The sequence below is a fragment of the Sebastes fasciatus genome, chromosome 11, assembly GCF_043250625.1.
Source record: "Sebastes fasciatus isolate fSebFas1 chromosome 11, fSebFas1.pri, whole genome shotgun sequence".
Taxonomy (NCBI): domain Eukaryota; kingdom Metazoa; phylum Chordata; class Actinopteri; order Perciformes; family Sebastidae; genus Sebastes; species Sebastes fasciatus.
The window spans coordinates 32,734,102-32,755,463 of NC_133805.1; the positions used below are offsets into that span (position 1 = coordinate 32,734,102).

The following is a 21,362-nucleotide window of genomic DNA, read 5'->3' on the forward strand; positions in this document are numbered from 1 at the left end:
ATTCCTTTTTTGTGAGGTCTTATGTCAGGGAATGTTCTGCTTTGTTCTGCTTTGTTAAAAGTGGAAAATTAAAGATCCCATATCGTGCTCATTTTCAGGTTCATACTTGTATTTTATGTTTATTCTAGAACATGTTTACATGCTGTAATGCTTAGACAACCCTTTATTTTCATCATACTGTCTTCCTGAATATGCCTGTATTCCCCCTCTGTCTGAAACACTTCGTTTTAGCGCATTTCAACGGAATTGCAACGGAACTTTAACGGAATTACGTTGCTAGGCAACAGCTTGGGTCCAAGTTTATTTCCTGTCAGCCGATATCATTCACATACACTGCAACCGGAAATGAATTGGGACACATTTAGAATGTTTACCTTTAAAACTGTGAAATGGTCTTCGTGTTGTAGATTCGTGACATCACAAATGGACAGAAATCCTGACAGCTTGTTTCAAAGGCACAGTTTCTGAATACGGGCTGTGTATCTTTCTCCATGGATTTAGCATTTTAAAACTTTAACAGTATTTATATAGCATTTCAACCTGCTTTACAAGAAAAAAGACATGAACATTTTCAAAACTTTTTACAATATGGGACCTTTACATAAAAAAGTTACCCAAAAAAGTAGGACAATCAACCATTGAGAACAACATAGATTCTATAAGTTACTACAGGAATATTATGTTAAAAAATGTTTTATTATTATTATTGTAAGGCTGCAAGACATACCATACCATATTACACCTTAAAACGTCTAAAACCAATAATTTAAAACACATAATAATGTGTAAAAATTCAGTTTCAAAATCATCTTTACTTGATTTTTATTCAAAATGATTTCCTCCAAACTGTCCCAAATATTAAAAAGCCACTATTGTAGGTTAGGTTAAAGAGCTGTCAGTGTTGTGTTTGTGAATGTGTGGTGGAGAGAGCATGTCACAGCCTAAGAGACAACCACAACAACAACACATAATAGATGTAACTCACACTCTGCCTTTTATTTACTCCTCTACTTCATGTTTTGTTTTTTTGTTTCTTACATTCATCCTTTGATATAGCAATATATTGTTATTAATTGTTTTTTATTTGTTTGTTTGTTTTATTGACACAACAAACATTAATTACTTCTTTATTGTTTTCTTCCATGCATGTTCTTTTTAAATATATATATATTGTAAATTGCTTAATGAATTGTATACATGTATATATATGTTTTTGTTTTTATTTTTTTATTTTTATTTATTATTGAATTGACGCCTGACAGTCATGCCAATAAAGCAAATTGAATTGAATTGAATTGAGAGAGAGAATGGTAGAGAGACACCCGTCTCTGCAGTGTGGTAGTGAGATGAGCTGAGTGGAGGTGGTGGTGATGAAGAGAGAGAGAGAGGGAGAGAGAGAGAGAGAGAGAGAGGGAGGGGGTCTACTGGTAAAGAGAAACAGCCGACCGAGGAGCCTCTGAGCCAGAGCAACATGGCGGCTCCGGCCCTGGACGCCGCTGCCGCTCCGTCCCGCTGACCGACACTCCGCACCGAGCAGCGATACATCCCGCACACCCGCACACCTCCATGGCTTCTGAACTCTCAGGTAAGTTTCCTGTCTCTCTCTCTTGACCCCTCCATAGCCCTTCAATCACACCCCCAACACAGCGCTTCCTGAGGGGGCTCTGGTGTAAAGTGTCTGGACCAGTTTAACGGAGCTTATCTCACTTTAGGATGAACAGTTCCTCCAGTAGCGCCGCGACATCACCGTTATGACACTAGTATGCTGTTATGAACATATATTAAAGGGTCAACTGCGTTAGAACCGACCTGTATTTATGGTGCAGGTTGTTTTAACAGTGGTTTAGCCTCTTTAATGAACTGTTAGCGGGTGGACATATTGAGACCTGTCGGTTGGACTGAGTGACTGATGGCTGTCAACACCCAACCGGGTTTATAGGAGACATTATCGCTCGTTAAACGGATACAAATGCTACTTTCCGCCGGTTGTCTGCCTGTCAGGTCTCAAGTCTTTCGGTTTTTCTGAAAGTAAACGCTGATATGCTGTTGTTTGTTTAATGTCTTCAAACATTGTGTGTTTTGTTAGCAGCACAAATCTCCCAAACGGGACTTTGCTGTTGAACTTTAACGGTTAGTTAGCCGTTAGAAGCCGTTAGAAGCCGTTAAAAGCCATTAAAAGCCCTTCCTGATCAACACAAGCGACAACTGCGGCTGAACCGTGTGGTGATGTGTTGGTCAAGAACGAGCCGGTTTAAAGAGCCGGCTCTTGTAAGTGAACGATAAGAACCGGCTCCCGTCCGAGAGCCGTTTTTTTTTTTTTTTCTTTACTTAATTCAAGGCAGAATGATAGGACGATCTTCTCCGCGCCACGGGCACTCCATGCACTGACTGTGACTGGATGTTGTGTTAATGACGTCCGTGCGACCAATCAGGTGATGAAAGACAAGGATCATACCATCAAGCAGGGAGGGGCGGGGGTGCGCAGTGCGCTGACAGTCTACAGGTACAGAGCAGGAGGAAGAGGAGGAGAGAAAGAGAGAGAGGAGTGCGGTGCGCGAATAGCAGAAAAAATGAGTGACAGTCGGAAACGAAGCAGCATGTAAAATTATGGTATTCTGGAAATTATAAGGTTTCGTATAATTATATTGAATAATTTAAGTGATATATGTGCACACATACTAATCATAGGTCAAAACAGCGCTAAATTTGGCTGAATTATAAAAGGCAGAAGTGGTAAAACGAAGAGCCGTTTGAGAGCCGAAAGAGCCGGCTCTTCTTGGTGAGCTGAGCCAAATGATCTGGCTCACTAAAAAGAGCCGAAATTCCCATCCCTAGAACCGTGGACGTCAAGCGTGCTCGTGTTTTGCTGTTGTCAAAGTAGAATCTCACGACCTCAAAATGTAAAAGCCTCGGTTGTTTTTTGAGATGTTGATTTGACTAAGGTTAACATGTTGTAGTTTCACTGTGAAAGATGTGACTTGTTCCCGGTAGATATTGATATAGTAGATATTACTCGGACTTCCTCAACCGACTCAAGCGTCAAGTGGAATAAACACAGTCCCGTTCTGTTGTTTCAAAATAAAACACCACTTGATTTTGAGTGTTCATTCTTTACTGATATATTATTACATTGCGTATTGATAGATAGTTTAAGATGTGTAGTTTCCACTGTACTAGCATGTTTTTGTGTTGAAGCTGTGTTGAAGGGTAATTTTCAAATCAAATGGAGTATCCAAGAACTGTTCATTGAGGTAACCCCATATACAGAGTTACAGCTAGATACATTGTAGTTGTAGACAAGCAACCGGTATTCGTAATCCCAACATTCATTATAACAATATATGACTCTAGTGTTTTTGGTATTTTGTAGCGTTTTATTTATTGCTTGTATTTTGATGAGTGAATTGACCAGCTTCCGGTTCTGTTTCTGTTCATTCTTATCAACTTGACAGTTTATTGATCAGCCTTGGGCAGTGAAGAGACGCATCTCCCCCTATTATCATTATTTTTTTTTCAGTTCAGAAGTTTTAAATATCCAATAATAAAAAACAAACAATGATAAAATGAATCCTGAAAAAAATATAAATATTTGAAAGAATGTATTATTTCCCACTCAAAGCAATGGGAATAAAAACAGGTGGAACACAGTAGGAGTTCCCCAGCAAAAAGGGGAATCATTTATTTCCACTATAATTCCTTTCATAAGTAACACATAACATAATCTATGGCTATTTTGGTCATGGATTTCATACACTTTCTGGAATAAAATTTCTAAAAGCAACAATCCTATCAGATTGGTGAGCCTGGGACATAGTTTTAGTTGTGTCAGTGTAGGGGTCCTAAATGTTTAGGAACCACTGAGTTCTTGAGTTCACCAAGTCATTCAAGTCTTTCTTTAAAAAGCCCAGAATCTTTGGTTCCTCATAGTAGACAAAGCATCTGCATAGAAAGCCTGTGGTGAAAGGTCCATGCAACCCGGCTGGGCCATTTTATTTTGGAAGAGCAGACTGTAAATCAATGTCTTTATATGTGCTTGTATAATAATCCTGTTTGGACTTGAAAGCAGCATGGCATGAGATGAGCTGCAGGGCTGTGATTTAATGCTGCACAGGTGCGCTGCGCAGGTTAAACCTTATTGTCTAACAGTCAGGTACAGTAGGCATTTACCAGCAGGTTCAGGAATGTTTGTCCTTATTTGCTGTTGTGCCGGTTTGTCTGTGTTTGCTGTTGTGCTGGTATGTTACTGTAGAGAACCTGTAAGTTTGCCTACGTGACAGGTGCCATCTGACTCCTCTGGCTATGTTATCTTTGAGGTTTGATTTTTTTGGCTCTTTTTTAAAGCGTATTTGCTCTTTCCTACACCCTAAAGTGAACTTTGTAAAGGATTGCGACATGCACACAAAGTTGCCAGGTTCTGAGTTTATCCCCCGTCTCTGAGAGATAATTTCTGTCTTTGTTGTTTTCCGATGCTGTTAATGCATCTGCACAGCTCAGTAACATGATATTGTGCATGCTTGTTTTTTTCTGTTCGAGGATCTACCTGGATTTGCTTCTATTGTTGTTTTGCTTCTGTTTTACTATAATTTGGTCAACTCTGCTTTAATGCTCCAGGGTAGTGATTTGTCAGTATGCCTCAATACCGTTTCAATGCCAAAACTACCTTTTAGTGTTGCAGCAAGAGTGCAGGAATGTACTTAAGACCAAGATCTTAACATGAGATTGGCAGCTTGCCCAGTGAGGGATCCTTAGTGGCTTGAATTCACTAAACCACGTGAGGGCTCAACTAATGCCCTGACCAATGACAACAGCAGCAGCAGGAGGAGGAAGAAAAGGAGGAGGAGGAGGAGGAAGGGCAGAGGCTTGACTGTGCAGTTCTCCATGGCAGGTTTTCTACCAGGTCTTATCCTCAGCAGGCACATCCATGCTAAAGAAACACATATGCTCATTTTTTAAACCATCCTCATCAAATCCTTGTTCTAATTTTCTTGTTCCTGATAACAATTTCCGGATGCACCCTGTCCATTTGATTTCAATAGGAGTTAAAGAGAGACCTCAGTTTTTATTTTTGGTTCTTGATCCCCACTCTGCTGGTTCATCTGCCATCTCGCATTTACTGGTATTCACCAAGGTGTATAGGCTATGTGTGGGTCTGTGCTCAACTAAACTGTGTTTGTTTATGTCTGGCTCTTCCCACTCCCACCAACTTATCAGACACACTCACACACACACACACACACACACTGCCACCTGGCTCTCTGTCACGTAGCAGAGACAGTCGTCTTCCAGGTCTGATCCTCCTGAGACCAAGTGCTCTAATTAACCAGCACCACACACACACAGACACACATGCACGCGCACGCACGCACGCGCGCGCACGCACGCACGCACGCACGCACGCACGCACGCACGCACCACACACAGCAATGTCATGACTCCTCTGAAAGCCTCCTGTAGTGCACTGAACACCATAATTACTGTAATATGCCCTCACCAAAATGTATGCAGAGGATGTGCTAACAATATATATCATAGCAGGTTTCCTCTCTAAACTGCAGTGTATTGGGTCACAGTTTTTGTACATATTTTTTTAAAATCACTATTTTTAAAGCTTCAGTAGGCAAAAAAAATTTTGGGCATCATTGGGGAAAAATTCCACAATAACCTTTCAACTTATTGTAATTCAAGTGTTCTGAGAGAGAGCTAGACTTCTGCACCTCCTCATGGCTCTGTTTACAGGCTTTAAAAAATCTTGACAGAATACTTTGACCAATCACAGGTCATTTCAGAGAGAGAGAGCGTTCCTATTGGCTGTGCTCCGGCCGGTGGGCGGTGCTTGGTATTTCCTCAACAGATCTCAACATGGCTGCCGGGTCACAAACGTTCTCATTTTACAGCTAAACAGTACACTACAAGATGATTCTGAAAACATTTGAGGAGAGAAATAGGCATTAATATAACTTAATATTGATTCATATTTGATCCGCGCTGCCTAGTTTGACTGTTTGGTCGAAGTTTGCGAGTGATTGACTTGTGGCTCTCATAGACGGCAGCTGGACAGCAGGCTCCAGATCAGCTCTGACAGGTTGTTTTCCTCTGTCTGTGAAATCCTGCAGATGCCATTAGAAGCGCCGGAGGACACAGAGGCACATGATTTTTTCAAATTACCTTTCTCATGCCCCTTTGTCAGAATATAGTGACCATTTTATAAAAATGTTTAGTCTAAACCGGCATAATTTCTGTGACTCAAATGTAATCATCAACTCAAAGTCTTGATCACATGATGCTCAACCTGGGGTTGACTATCATCACAACAGCTATTTTATATGCAGCACTTTTGTTATTTGAATTAGGGCTGTCAGTCGATTAAAATATTTAATTGCAAATTTTTATCTGTTCAAAATGTACCTTAGAGGGAGATTTGTCAAGTATTTAATACTCTTATCAACATGGGAGTGGGCAAATATGCTGCCTATGCAAATGTATGTATATAGTTATTATTGGAAATCAATTAACAACACAAAACAATAACAAATATTGTCCAGAAACCCTCACAGGTACTGCATCTAGCATAAAACATATGTACATAATCATAACATGGCAAACTGCAGCCCAACAGGCAACAACAGCTTTCAGTGTGTCAGTGTGCTGACTTGACTATGACTTGCCACAAACTGCATGTGATCATAAAGTGGGTGTGTCTGTAAAGGGGGGGACTCGTGGGTACCCATGGAACCCATTTTCATTCACATATCTGGAGGTCAGAGGTCAAGAGACCCCTTTGAAAATGTCCGTGCCAGTTTTTCCGCACCAAAATGTAGCGCAAGTTTAGAGCATTATTTAGGTTCCTTCACTAGAAGCTAGTTTGTTAGCATGTTTGGTACCAATGGATTCCTTAGTTTTTTTAGTTTCATATGATGACAGTATCTTCACTCTAGAAATAATGATTGCGTTTCAGAAAAAGCTATTTGTTGATCTCCAGTCTAATTTAGAGCACACAAGTGGCGCTGAAGAAAGCGCAGAGGTTTTATTTCATCTGTCTTTTGGTTCCTCAAAGCCAGTCAGGAGGAGAATCGGCAGCACTGATATCACTGCTCACATTGCAGGCAAGGTGATGCAGCTGAGATGTAGCTACACCTTGAAAGGTGTATGCACTCACTTTAGATATATCAGAAACACTTTGATCAAATGTGCAGGGAATTTCTGTTGGTTACATCCCAAAGTTAGACTAAAAGTATTTTTTAATTCAAAAGTAGCAGGTGTTGCAGCAAGATGTATGGGCAGGATAGTAAAAGCTGTTTCACCTTGTTAAGATTAAATTCTGGAAACAATGAGCAGACCAGAGCTGAGTGACCTCTGACATCTTGTAAGTTGATCCCATAAACACAGGACTGTACACATCAGTTTATAAATAATAATTAATAGATACAGTGTCAGGGTACATGTATGCACATGTACCATCTGGTGCAATATGTTTTAGTCATTGAAGAACGTACATTTTACAAATCTGAAGACTATACAGTTTTATTTTGTTAATAATAATTTCTCCATAGTTCCCAGTCTCATCAACAGTTTGTAGCCATTGCTCGGGCAAAATCACAAGCCCTATAAGAGAACACCTGTTTGTTAACTAGCTAGCCAATGAAAATGTTAAAGGGACTGTTTGTAAGAATCAGAAATTGGTTGTTACAGCGACCCCTGTGGCTGTTAAGTCAACGAAAGTCAGCGTCCTGTTGACCCATGTGCACGCGCTACCTGAATGTGAGCGAGCATCGCTCAAAACAGTGAGGCCACATACGTCAGCTAAAACCACAATATCACTCTATATTTCAGCTGCTTGGCAGTAATGTTAGCTGACCAGACGAAGGTCTCTCCATGAATCAATGCTGATCCTGGTGTTGGCTTTTCCTGCCTCGGCCTCCCGACCGCGGTCAGAAGGAGCGGTGGTGACACCGGAGTTTTGGTCGGAGACGACAAAGTAACTCTCTGCGGAGCCCCGTCACTTCACAAGACACGGGAAACCTCTGTTGGTCTGGAGGAGCTGCAGCAGTTATTTCTGCACAAACGTCCACTGAACATTCACTAGATATTCTCAGAGCTAATCTAACTCTTCTGCAGTGTGGAGTGTGCGCGCATGCACGTGAGAGGTGGAGCGAGAGAGTGAGAACGAGCGCGGTGTGTGAGTGAAGGCAAGCAGGCAGAGGAGCAGAGTACAGCAGAGACTCCGGTCCTGGAGACCAAAGCTATGGTCTCCCCCGCGTCCTCCGACCGCGACCAACACTGTTTAACAGACGGGCTTCACTAGATACAACTTTGCGGTTTTGGTGCTTCCGTGTAGTTTGTGTTGGAGTCTTGTCTGAACAGCGTAGCCACGCGCGAGCGCGCATGGGACACCGACCTGCAATGATTTATACGTGTAAGAAGTTACAAACAGTCCCTTTTAAAAAATAAAAAGTGTATACTTTTTTTTTGTTAAATTTTAGCTGCTTTAATCTGTCAAACAGATGTCTGCAAGGGTTTGTGACAGAACGACAAATATAAAATAGTATGGGTGGGTCAAGCCATCCTGTTCTGTTCTTTCAGAGAGAGAAAGATAGTAATATGAAAGCTGAAATGTTCTGAGGTATAGCAAGTAGGTTTAAGGCTCGGTTAGACTCGCCATTCAACCTGTCCACCAGAGGATAGCGTGTCAGAGTTGCCTCACAGAGACGGGGATATTACACACCTGTATTATCGTGCAGTACCAGCAGGGGACAACAAAGCCACTGATTTAGGTTTAGGCAAGAAAATGCTTTGTGAAGTGAAGGAAAGCGTCATGGTCACTGACTTAGGAACAGGCAAGAAAACCCTGTAGTTAGGTTAAGGGAAAATGTCATGGTTGGGCTTCAAATAAGTATGTAAACTAAGTAAAACACGTACGGAAATAACGTGACATCAGTCTGGTAGACACATTTCAAACATCACGTGACAACCGTCACTACAAAACATGTGACAAACGTCACTAATGTAACTTGTAAAACAAATTATTGGTCTCGAACACCGGTCTTCTGCTTTAAAGACCTGTGTTTGTTGGACCCATCCACCTCCCCACCCACCGCCATTAGTTTTCTTTCTCAATTTATATACTACGTAACTAACCCTGAAGTTAGACCTCCGCCACTACACAACACTGCCGGTGGACAGGCGGGCCTGTTACACACTTTGCCATGAGACTTTGTCCAAGTCTGTTCCCCATCGAATAGTGTTTCCCTCCTGTTAAAATGAAATGAAAACCCTCCAGGTTTAAATTGGGGGAAACACATATTGATGGGAAAACGGTATTCGACACAACACCGGAACAGGTTGTGATATCATGGGTTGGATGTAAACAAATAAACGTACTACTATTGTGAACAGTCGACGAGAGTGCGTAGACTAGTAGTGTAGTAAGACTGCACTGTTTCTATTGGCCAGTCGTATGAATTTACAGGTCAAAGGTCATCAAAGATGAACACTGTATGCCGCCATGTGAATGTAATGTCACTAGTTATTTCAGAAACCTCACTTGACTCGAGGTTCCTGCTTTGAATTGTGACTCTCAGGGCTGTTACAGAAAGTCTGAGTTCCTGACATTGACTAAATGTCTGAAAGGCAGCATAATATTAAACTTCTGTTGCATATTAGACTTAAACATTAAAGTACTTTAATAAGGAAACAAACAACAGTCAGCTGTACAGTCAGCTTGGCAGCAGGGCCTTCCTATGCAAACTGTAATGAAAGCTGTGCAGGGTTGAAAGCAGCAGACCTGGGAGCCAAGTGTAGCAGGTTGCATAACAAGTGCTAATTTGGTTAGCTGGAGCTGACGGCGGCTGTAATTCTCCAGCTCTGTGACAGCAGAGTTAGAGAGAGTCCACAGGCCTCCAGCCGGATAATACAAGCTAATAGCATAACAAGCTTCTGCAGAAGAAACGTAGGCCACGGCCAGAGCTAATTGTGATGTTCATAATCGCTTTTTGGCGGCAGGACGTTGTTGCTAAAATGACAGGGTGGAGACTGAGCAGTCAGAAAAGTGTTTTTGTGGTTGTTGCAGGTGAAATTCATGGTAATGCTTTAATAATCCAATACTCAGCCTGATCCCATTTCACACTGTAGTCAGAATCACCTGAAACACTGCGGACAAATTATAGTTGTTTCATCGTGAGTTATTCAATTTGGTGCATCAGGAAATACTCTTGCAGCTTGTAAGCTTCAGTCTGAAGACAACTTCTCCTTTTCCACAAGCAGCTTTGAGACTGACACGAGCATGTTTATTGTGTTTTGATTCAGCGTCGCTGAATGTGGCAGGAGGGTGCACGCTGTGAGGCATTTGAGGATAAAGGACGGTTGTAAAAATAATAGTTGTCCTTTAGTAGAAGCCAGATTAATCTCTGAATGACTCTTACTGTCATTATTAAGGAGTTGGAGTCAAGTCTAAAGACAAAGGACACACCTTCCAAATATCAGCAACACGTAGTGAGGACCTGTGTGTCAAACAACTGTAGGAAAGTTTGTGTGCCACATGATCTTCCAGCTGAGCATAGGGAAATGAATTCCACTTCAAGGTACTTAATATTGTTTCCCATCTTGCCATTGTCCAGTCCCTTTACGTTGATGTGTACAAATTCTTTTTATGTTTGTTTCATGGATGTTGGGATTTGTTCACACTGTCACCGGAATGAAATTGATTTCTGTTTTCTGATTTCTTAAATGTTGCTAAACGTGACACTGCTTCCTAGTGGACATATAGGCTACCATGTACCTCCAATCCATACAAGTATATATAAAAAAAAACACATATACAAACGTGTTTTGAACGACACCCGTGCATGCCATGTATGTATAATAAGATCTGGATACGCTCAGCCTTGCTTCTGATTTATTCCAGTGGTCACTCGTGGTATTGCAACGGAAAACAAACACAAGGCTTTCATCCAAGAGACCGCTGTTTGTGTCCCGTGTGTTACGTTTCACTTTCACGTTACAATCAGCTGTTCGTTCGTCTCCCGTGTTCACAATGTCAAGTCACATTTTCACTGTAAAAACGTAGTAATTTTAAGCTCAATTCTTTCTAAGCTAATTTTATGCTCAACCATGTTGTTTTTTCCTAAACCTAACTTAAGTGGTTTTGTTGCCCTAATCCCAAGCAAGTGTTTTTGTTTAATTCACAACATTAAGCACGTGTTTATGCGACCGAAAAATGATGCCGATGGGTCTGACAAAGCGTCACTGTGTGACGAGCTGGGATGAGAATGTGTTGGCATATTCAGTGGGCTGCATACCCCAGAAATAAACCCGGAAACTAGAAAACTGTTTTTAGCGTATATGCGCCAGGCAAGCAATTCTTGTTGGACTGAATAGGCGTCATCTTAGGATCCGGTATCCAGTTATTATAATATATCCATGGTGTACGCTCGCTAATGTGCAGCCCAGAGACAACCAACCATTTATTGATATGGTGGCAGCTCAGAATGGCATGTGGGACTTCCATTCATATTCTCTAATGTGATGCATGTACAGTAAATGCACTGGCACTGAAACTTAGCTAAACAAAATGAGATGAATCCCTGTCACTGAAATCTAGAATCACTGATCTATTGTTTTGCAGATGGAGCATCCTTTGAAAGAGTGCAGTGTGGTTTATGTTTGGTGTTATACTTCTTGATTCTGGCCGGGATTATGAGACTGTGATCAGCTTCTGTTATGTGGTCGTACAGTAAACCAGCTCTGAGCACAGTGTAGCAGTGGACCTCCGTGTTACCATAGAGCTGCTTAGTGACACAAATTAATCACAGTCAGGAAGTAGGCCGTCTCTCTGTGTGTCTCTCATTGACTTTCTGTGGCTCTCGTCCTCTTCCCTCTCTCTCTGTGTGTTATATAGACCGTGTGTGTGTGTGTGTGTGTGGGTGTGTGTGTGTGTGATTGCTTTCTACCACAATGCCTCATATGCAAATAACTAACAGTGAAACTCTCCATCACTAACAGCAAAATTAGGTCTCGAACATGAACCATTAGTATGGCTCTGTATGTGTGAATTTGTGTGTGGATTTTTCCTCCCTCATGTTAAAAACAAAGTAGGGTGAAAATCCACTATACCTAAGCACTTAATATTTATTTTTCTAAACATTTATTTTTATAGGCCTATAGTTTAAATATACTTGGATACAATCTATGTTCATTATTATTGAAAAGTAAAAAAAATACATTCCTTATTTGTCTGCCACATGTCCTGTGCGTTCTTTTGAGAAAGAAGCAGTATCCGAATAAAAAGGATGGTGCCCCCCCCCCATCTGTGCATTAACCAGTTGGAACATTGTTGGTTCTCAATCAACATAAAAACATAATCTACAGTTTTTTGTCTGTGTCACGCTGACTAATAGCCAGACTACAGCCTTCCCTCGCACAACAAGAGCCCCCCAGTTTGAACAACAACAACCCACATTAGCTTGTCTCATTTCCTACAAACTAAGATACGTGTTGTTTCCCACACGTTAGCTTGCTGAACAGGCTACCAAACCAAAGTCCACCAGGGAAAAGTGCACTGTGTTATTTTGCAGGTGTTAGAACAGCTGGAACAGCTTGAACATGTTTGACTGGTCAGTTTAGATGCTGGCATGGTCCTTAGCATCTTGTTCACTGCTAACAAGACACTGCTTTTAAGCTACAGTGCAAGTTTGTTAGCTTTTTCTCCCCTTTCATGGTTCATGCTGTCAATCAAACATGGACTCTGATATGACCATTAAAAGGGTTAGAGAGAAAGCATTTTGCATTTTGACATGTACTGTATATGCAAAGGCCTTTTTTTTTTTTATCCCTTTCATTGATAATAATAAAAACCCCAATGAATTTAAAATCACTTTGTCATTGTTTGCTGCAGGAGGGGATGGCTATAGTTGTCAGTTGGACTTAATTACTGTACCTCAAGGGAGTTTGTTGTGTGATAAAGTTATTTGCATTCCTACCCTCCAGATGCCTATTCTGAGCTGTCCTCAGTGAAAGGTTCTTTGGTGAGCTGTGTCTTCTTTCAGCAGGAAACAAAACTTTTTTTAACAAAAGTAATCTTAACTCAAGTTCCTCTAACTAGCTTTTAATCACATCTCACTGTCCGAAGAATATTCAAGCCCTGAGAAAAATAGAATATTTCAAGAACCTCTTTCTCCTGGGATTATTGTTGAAAAACTACAACAAGTCACTGACTCACACAACAGTTAAGTGCACAAACTGAGCTGAATCACAGCCGCGGAGTCTTTCTGTCACTGTGTGTGCAGGAAAAACATTTGCACTTGCACGTGCAATTCACAAAGCAGTTGGGTAGAGATCAGCTGTCCATCCCTCCTACATAAGTACACAGACGCACACACTCACACTGACACATGATGTACACATATGCAGCTTTCTCTCAGTGGTGGCAGGTGCATGTTGAAGTGTTGTGTGATTTGAGTCCGCTGTGTCCAACTGACTGAGAGGGCGGCTGTCTGTCTCACCCATGCACACACACACGCACACACACATGCATACACACACACACACACACACACACACACACACACACAGACACACACACACACACACACACACACACACACACACACACCAGGGGGGAAGAGCCAGCAGATGTCTCAGATTTGGCCGCTGACCAAAAAAAACTCACTTCTTCTTTTTACTACTTTTCATTTGGTCCTCTCAATTACAGTAACCCTTACCAACCCAACACACACACACACACGTGTGATAACTATTGCAGCTTTTCAACTGTTATGACTTGGCAGGTCAGTCTAGTTCATGGTAAAGATCTACCACTTTATGGCACAAATTAATCAGATTAATAAACTTTAAAGCTTCAATAGGTTGCATTTTGTCTTTGTAGAATCCCTGTAAAAAACAAAACAAAACAAAAAACAAGTTATGCAGACTTTTGGTTTCCTGTTGTGTTCACCTCCCTGAAAACATGCACATTATATTTGGTGGAAGTGCGTCAACGCGCTGCCGGTGTGAGTTGCCCGTCAGGCTTAAGGAAGAAGTTTTGGTGTGGATCTTGCGACATGTGTGACACTGATTCTGGGTAAACATTGTATGTTACTCAATAAGAACATCATTGACAATAAATAAGTGCCCATTTCTAGTTCTTTGGGCTGAGTGGGAAGTACTGCCCTTGATATATTAAATATCACTTTACAGATTTCACGATCTGACTACAAGCTGCAATTTCAGCAAATAACAAACCAGAAATAGCAAGGATCAAAGTCATAGTAACCTTTCTCGGGAAACATGTTCATCCCATTATAGGGAAGAAGAGGTGGGAGAGAGGATGTGATTCACTGAGGAGACCATGTGACGGGTGATATTTCCTGAAAAGATGAGTTTTCAGCCAGTTAAATCAGATAAGGTGGGGTGACATATGCGACTGACATCCAGTGAGCAGGTAAACTCTTTCAGTGTCTTTGCAACAGAACATGTGATCTAACTTGTCAGCGGAGACACAGTTTGTCTGCAACATGAAAATAAAAGTGCTTCTCAAAAGTACGATTCAAAAGAGACAGAGCGTCAAGCAGGTTTCCGCATCAGCTCAGCTGTTCAAGTAAAGTGAGACAAATGGTTTCGTAAAATAGGATGTTTGTGAACGTGAACCGAAGCCAGTGGGAACTCGATGAACCTGGACCAGCACCACACTGGCCCAGGTCAGCATCACAGTGTGAAAAAGGCCTCAAAACATCTCTGAATCGTCCTCCCAGGCAGGGTCAGTGTCTGGGAAACGCAGCAGGTTCTCTTGTTATTGTGGGCAAGCATGAGACTTCCAGCATAACCAGTGGGTGATGGTTAAGGTGAAATTCTGCCAAATTATTTTACACTGTAAAAACTCAATAGCATATTTATCAAACACACACTTCCATGCATTTGATCCTGGGTGTGGCCCCTAGTTGTACTCAATGACAGATCAACTCCTGTTGAAACTTTATTCCACTTTATGTGTAAATGCATTAATCCATTCTGTATTAAAGGGAACGTCCAGCAAAGTTTACACATAATGGTTAGTTTACTGGTCTTGGAAAGTACTACTCAGCCTGTGAAAACAGTTTGTGAGAAAATAACCCCAGGGATGTCACCAGGGTTGTCTCAGCTTCAGCATAGAGAGTAAACCTTTTTAACAGAAAACCTGCCTTGCAAACCAGGGCAACGCATTCCCACTCCCAACTCGTGTGCCTGTCGGCGCCTGATACTGAAGCACCGATGCACCCTTTAGTGTCTGTATGAGACGCAGCAAGCTTTCAACTAACTTTAATGTAAACCCATCTGCATCATTATTAGACGGGCAGAGAAACTGATGTAGTATAAAGAGCGAGAAATTCTGCGTAGGTCGGGTGGATGGACGGGACAAATAAACAGGACTTTTACCCAGGAGACCTCTGTTCGTGTCCCGTGTGAAACCAAGTCAACATTGACTTATTTTACCGTAGTTTTGTTACGTAACTTCTGGACTTTACTAATGCCAGTTACGTAACTAAACAGACTTATTTTAGCCTAAACAACAATCTTTTCCTAGACCTAACCAAGTAGTTTTGTTACGTAAGTAAACGTACGTTGGAAGTATATTTTGAAACAAGATTGTATGCATGTAACGAGCAGAAACTGTACATTTCCTGTGAACATAGAAGTTTATTTTGAAAAGACACCATGCATGTAATGACCACAAACTGTCCCTGCACTAAACCGTCGCTGGAGGGCGTCGACCTAGAGCGTCATAGTTTGAAGTGTCGGGCCATTGACCAAGCGGCGGTATTTGACGAGTTGGGAGTCAGAATGTGTTGACTGGGGACGTCGAATTTGAAAATTTGAAGGACGTCATTATGTCTGACAAAAATCCTCTATTGAATTGGATTATGGGAAGTTTAGGTTCCAGTAGAGTTTGACACATATTAGGGATGAAAAGTTTGGATGTCTCAGCCTCTGTTGTATTCATTTTGACCATTCTTTTGAAAAATTCTCTCAAAAGTCCTCCAATGTTTTATAAGTGCAAAACCAAATTATTGCATACTCTTTTAACATATTACTTTGTGTCTTACAGAGAGGACTAAACGATGATGAATGTTTACCCAGGATGCTTTGCATATGAGGTGAGTGATCTCATTTAATTATGATAATTAATGTGTTTTTGCTTTTTGTATCATGATCAGATGCATATAATCCGGGGTAGCGACACTCCAAGACCGCCATACTCTGGCCTATTTTCCATTTACTTTACTGTGTTATATAGTTTTTGTGAATGTAAATGTCTGCAAAGTTACAAAGCCCAAAGTCTGCCCTTGCTTGAAGTCCCGCCTTTTCTTCCGTAACGGGGTAATGTCACCAAGTAAGACATTTGCATAACTGTCAGTTTGTCACGCCCTCAAACAAAGATAGTTAGAGTGGAATTGGAGCGGAGTCCAAAGAGTTTGGTTAGGTTGACCAATCACAACAGTAGGCCAGATGACCAATCAGAGCAGACTGGGCTTTCCTGGAGGAGGGAGCAGGAGCTCAAACAGAGCGTTCCAGACAGAGGGTGAAAAGAGGTGCTGCACCACAGCTAAAACGAAAGCGTTTTTTTGAACATTAAAGCATATTCAGGTAGAAACCCAAAATACAAGTATGCACCTGAAAATACGCACAATAGGTCCTCTTTAACGTTGGTGTTCTGCATGTCCCAACTTTTAGATTGTGACCCCCCTACACGACATGGGAACACTTTGAAAATATATCATTCATTTCTATAGAATCTGTTTAGATCTCAGATTCACATAGCAACTTGCATGATAGCATATATGCAAAATACAACGTTTTACTGCACAGCACCACAGAAACCTGAATCTGAATGTGAATTTTAGTATATCTATTGGAAATATGATCATCAGAGGAAGATGAGTTGGTGTTGTGAGAACTTGATGTGACCACAGTCGGATCAAAGGTTGAGAAACCCTGCTTGAGTTTATATAGTTGAGCTTTAAAACTGGTTCCCTGTAACTGCAACAGACTCAAAAAGCAAACAGGGACATCCTGGCATGTCAACAGGGAAAGACGTGTGCATTTGTTTAAGTGAGACAGCTAGCCTGACACATTTTGTGTGTTTATGAGAATACATGTGCTAGCTCTGTGTGTGTGTGTGTGTGTGTGTGTGTGTGTGGCCTGTGAAGCACAGCTGCTCCTTCCACCAGCGCTTACACCTTTTGTCATTTTTGAAATTACCCTTCTCTGTCTCTCTCTCACTTTCACTTGCGTTTCTGCCATCTCGTGTGAGGCTTATTATCCAAACAGGGAAGAGGCTTATTATGCGTGTGATGGGTGTAAAGTATCAAACTTTCACACCCTCTCTCTGTCAGAAACAGTAGAGCCAGTGAGTGACAGAGAAAGACTGACTTCTTTTTTTTGCTTTCCTTTTGAAAGTTTGTGGACTGAAAAACAATGTTTTTTGTGAAAGTACCTTGTACCTTGCTGATGATGATGATGTGATGATGGTCTGCTTTCACTACACAGCCTGTGTAGACAAGGTGTTAATGTAGATATGTGATATGGACACCAAAAGTACATGGACACCCCCGTCTTTGGTCTGAGGTTGGTTTTCATGGTTCGGGCTATAGGCCCCTCTTTCCAGTGAAGGGAAATGTTAATGCTACATACTTTTAGACAACAGTTTGTGTACTTATTGGTACAGTTTGAGAAATACCTTGTTGTGTTTCAACATGACAATGCCCCTCGTGCACAAAGCCAGGTTCATAAAGAAAAGGTTAAAACTGCCATCCAGCACCTTTGGGATGAACTGGAACAGGAAGTGGAGCAAATCCCTAACTCATTTCCGGGTTTTAGGACTCATTCCTGTAGCACTCTATTAGTACAGTAATAGTACTGTATGTATGAACCGTGTACGTGTGACCGGTACAACTCTGCAGCTGTGCACGGAAAGTATGTCCGAGGCTTAATGTGTAACTGACAAAACATGCAGAATTCTAGTTTTTTTTTTTTTTTAATTCACCATAAGCAATTTAAGTGCTTGAGAATTTATTGAAATTTGTTCATTTTCAAAAGATTCAGCTCATTTTTATACCTTCAGTATTTTTGTATACATGCGACACAAGTTAATCAATTACATCGGTGTAAAATTGACATGGAATAATACTTCGCACTGTCACAATACGAGTCCAACATTTAAGAACAGCAGGTCATGTAAATCATTCAGTATCTAGAGGGAGGTTTTTTTCTGCACATTGGCTAATAGGAGGGAGGAGGGTGTGTGTGTGTGTGTGTGTGTGTGTTGTGGGAGGAGACAGGGAGGAGTGTGTGTGTGTCTACATGTTGGGGGGAGGGGACAGAGAGAGAGAGAGAGAGAGAGAGGATTTGTGGCATGTAGTTTGTCAGCTGTCATTAGGCACAGATGACACACACACACACACACACACAAAGGTAATCTCACAGAGAAAAGAGGGGAAATACAAAACAAGTGTGTGTTTTGAGTGGCGTGTGTGTGTTGCGAACTGCCGTGTTGACTGTGTGTGTGTGTGTGTGTGTGTGTGTGGTGTGAAAACCAGCGCGTCCGCCTGGCCGGCATCGGACGGTCGGCCGGCTCTGGACCGGTTATGGACTGGTTTAACCAAAGCAGCGGTAAGTGACCATCACACTTTAATTCTATTCTGAATAACAGATTTAAAGGACCACTCTGTAAGTGAGCTATCTTTACATTCACAATTGAAGTGTTTACGTGAGTTTGTAGATGGATATTTATGTGTAATACTCCTGTGTTTACTGATGTGAACAAACCTTCAACTTCATTTCAAAACATTAATAACTTAGATGAAGTTGTTTTGAAGCACCTGTCAGTCATACAATGTTCCACATGTGGGATAGTTGAGCTACTGTTTTGTTTATTTTTTTTCCATTTTTAATTATAAATTGTTGGAAAATGTTATGTTTTTATTCCAATAACAGTCTTATGTTTTATTATACAACCACAATACTTGTCTTCTATTATGAATTTATTATAAACCACAGAACACCAGTTCAAGTTCTAGTAATAGTTATAATAGTATCATTATGTCTATTTATTACCAAGATGAGTTGGATGCAACAGTATGCAGCACTGTCTTAGTCAGACTTGGACTTTGAGCTGTCATGTATTATTGTGGTTTTGACTCTGTGTGTGTGTGTGTGTGTGTGCGTGTGTTGGGGGGAGTGGTTATGAATGACTGGTCACACACACACACACACACAGACAGTGCACAGTCAGCAGGCCTCTAGCTGCTCTGTCACCTGAGGTCTAACTAGCCAACTGTTTACTTAGTTTGCTTCAATAACAACTGTTGTTAGCACTCATTCAGAAAGCAGCAGGTTCACTGTATGTGCAGAGAATACGTCAAGGGAACGCTGTACCGGCAACACGTTCACAGTTTTACATGCAGTTTCACAGTTTCAAGTTCACAGTGGAAAAATATGAAGTAGGAAGCCGGTTAGTGAGGCGTTAGTTCTGTGTTAACAACTGTTTGTTTACAAGAGTATTTACTAGGGCTGTCAATCCATTCAAATATTTAATCACGATTAATCACATGATTGTCCATAGTTAATCGCAAATAAATCACACATTTTTTATCTGTTCAAAATGTACCTTAAAGAGAGATTTGTCAAGTATTTAATGCTCTTATCTACATGGGAGTGGGCAAATATGCTGCTTTATGCAAATGTATGTATATATTAATTATTGGAAATCAATTAACAACACAAAACAATGACGAATATTGTCCAAAAACCCTCACAGGTACTGCATTTAGCATAGAAAAATATGCTGAAATCAACAGGCAACAACAGCTGTCAGTGTGTCAGTGTGCTGACTTGACTATGACTTGCCCCAAACTGCATGTGATTATCATAAAGTGGGCATGTCTGTAAAGGGGAGACTCGTGGGTACCCATAGAACCCATTTACATTCACATATCTGGAGGTCAGAGGTCAAGGGACCCCTTTGAAAATGGCCATGCCAGTTTTTTCTCACCAAAATGTAGCATTAGTTTGGAGCGTTGTTTAGCCTCCTTCTTGACAAGCTAGTATGACATGGTTGATACCGATGGATTCCTTTCTAGTTTCACATGATATCAGTATCGTGAGATAATCACAAGTTGCGTTAAAATGAATTTGCATTAACACGTTATCATGTTAACTTTGACAGCCCTAGTATTTACACAGGATAATATATACATGTAGATAGATATCCATTATCTGAAAAACATGACACATAGTGCAAGAAAAAAAACAATGCTTTGGTGCCCTTTAATGATCATTGCACAATGTGCCCTTGTACTGTATTGACCAAATTATAACTTACAATGTGGAGGGAGGGAGGGAGGGAGGGAGGGGGGGAGAGAGGATCTAGATCAGAGGTTTTCAAAGAATGAGGCAGGAGAGTTGCTCTAGAGAGTCGCTCAGGTGTGACTGTATGCTAATTTTCACGCCGACACTACCTGCAACTGCGAGATAAGTCATCAGTGAGTTGAAGGTGGAGTTTGACCTCGAGGCCAGTGGAACAATGTGAAACCTCCAGCAGTGTTTTTGCTTTCATTTTGTGTTGCATGTTGTTCCTCGTCGTATCAGTTAATTAATCTCCCATCAGCTGAGTCATCAGATAGAAGCTGTATTGATATCCAATTTGTCAGTGTATTACAGGATATCATTTATTACCAGAAGGGACATTTAATTTGCAATAGTGATGTAGGAAATGTTGCATACAGTAGTGTTATCATGGCCTCTGGTGTTGAGAGGGATTTTGATGAAAGAACTGTCATCTAGTTTATTTCCAGTCATACTTTGTTCAAACTGACTCCCGTATTGTCAATTGACCTGATTTGTAAGCTCGCTGTATTGTTACACTCCCCACTATAGATCAGGTTAAAACCCCTTTTATTTTCATTTCTTGAGACTAGTTTTTGTCCTTTATGTGAAATCGTACTAATCTGAGAGGCTTGATGTTGAAACTTGAGCCGAGAAGACTTCACGCTCGGGAGTTTGTGTCCAGATTTGGCCTCTGTTGAATGTTGTATGTAGCACAACACTTCAACCACTACACAGAGCATGACGAGAGAGTGTCACTGATGATAAACAAAGTCCCCAACCCCCCCCACCCGTCTGTACAAGCATCACTGTGACGGCCTGACTTCCGCATGTTGGAGAATTTGACATGTTCAAGGGTCCAGAGTTTAACCACTGGACTGAATCAGGACACAAATTTTTCCTGCACTCCGTGCGGTTCAGTAGTTTTTGTATCGTGCTATATCAGAATATACAGTCTGTTTGTTGATAAGTTCCTTGAACTCCATCAGATGTACAGTACTGGATGATTT

General features: G+C 41.2%; 1 protein-coding gene across 8 annotated transcripts in view; it reads left to right on the plus strand.

Annotated features, from left to right (window-relative positions):
• Positions 1-1,401: 1,401 nt before the first annotated feature.
• Positions 1,402-21,362, plus strand: part of LOC141777741 (nuclear receptor coactivator 2-like) — a 67,053-nt gene continuing 47,092 nt past the window's right edge. For 4 of the 8 annotated variants that reach the window (XM_074652261.1, XM_074652256.1, XM_074652263.1 and 1 more), the window contains exons 1-2: positions 1,404-1,585; positions 16,076-16,124. The gene's annotated coding sequence lies outside the window, so the exon portion shown is untranslated. Of the gene's footprint in view, positions 1,586-16,075; positions 16,125-18,355; positions 18,640-21,362 lie in introns of those variants that run through there. The other 4 variants (XM_074652260.1, XM_074652257.1, XM_074652259.1 and 1 more) reach the window with 3 other exon arrangements.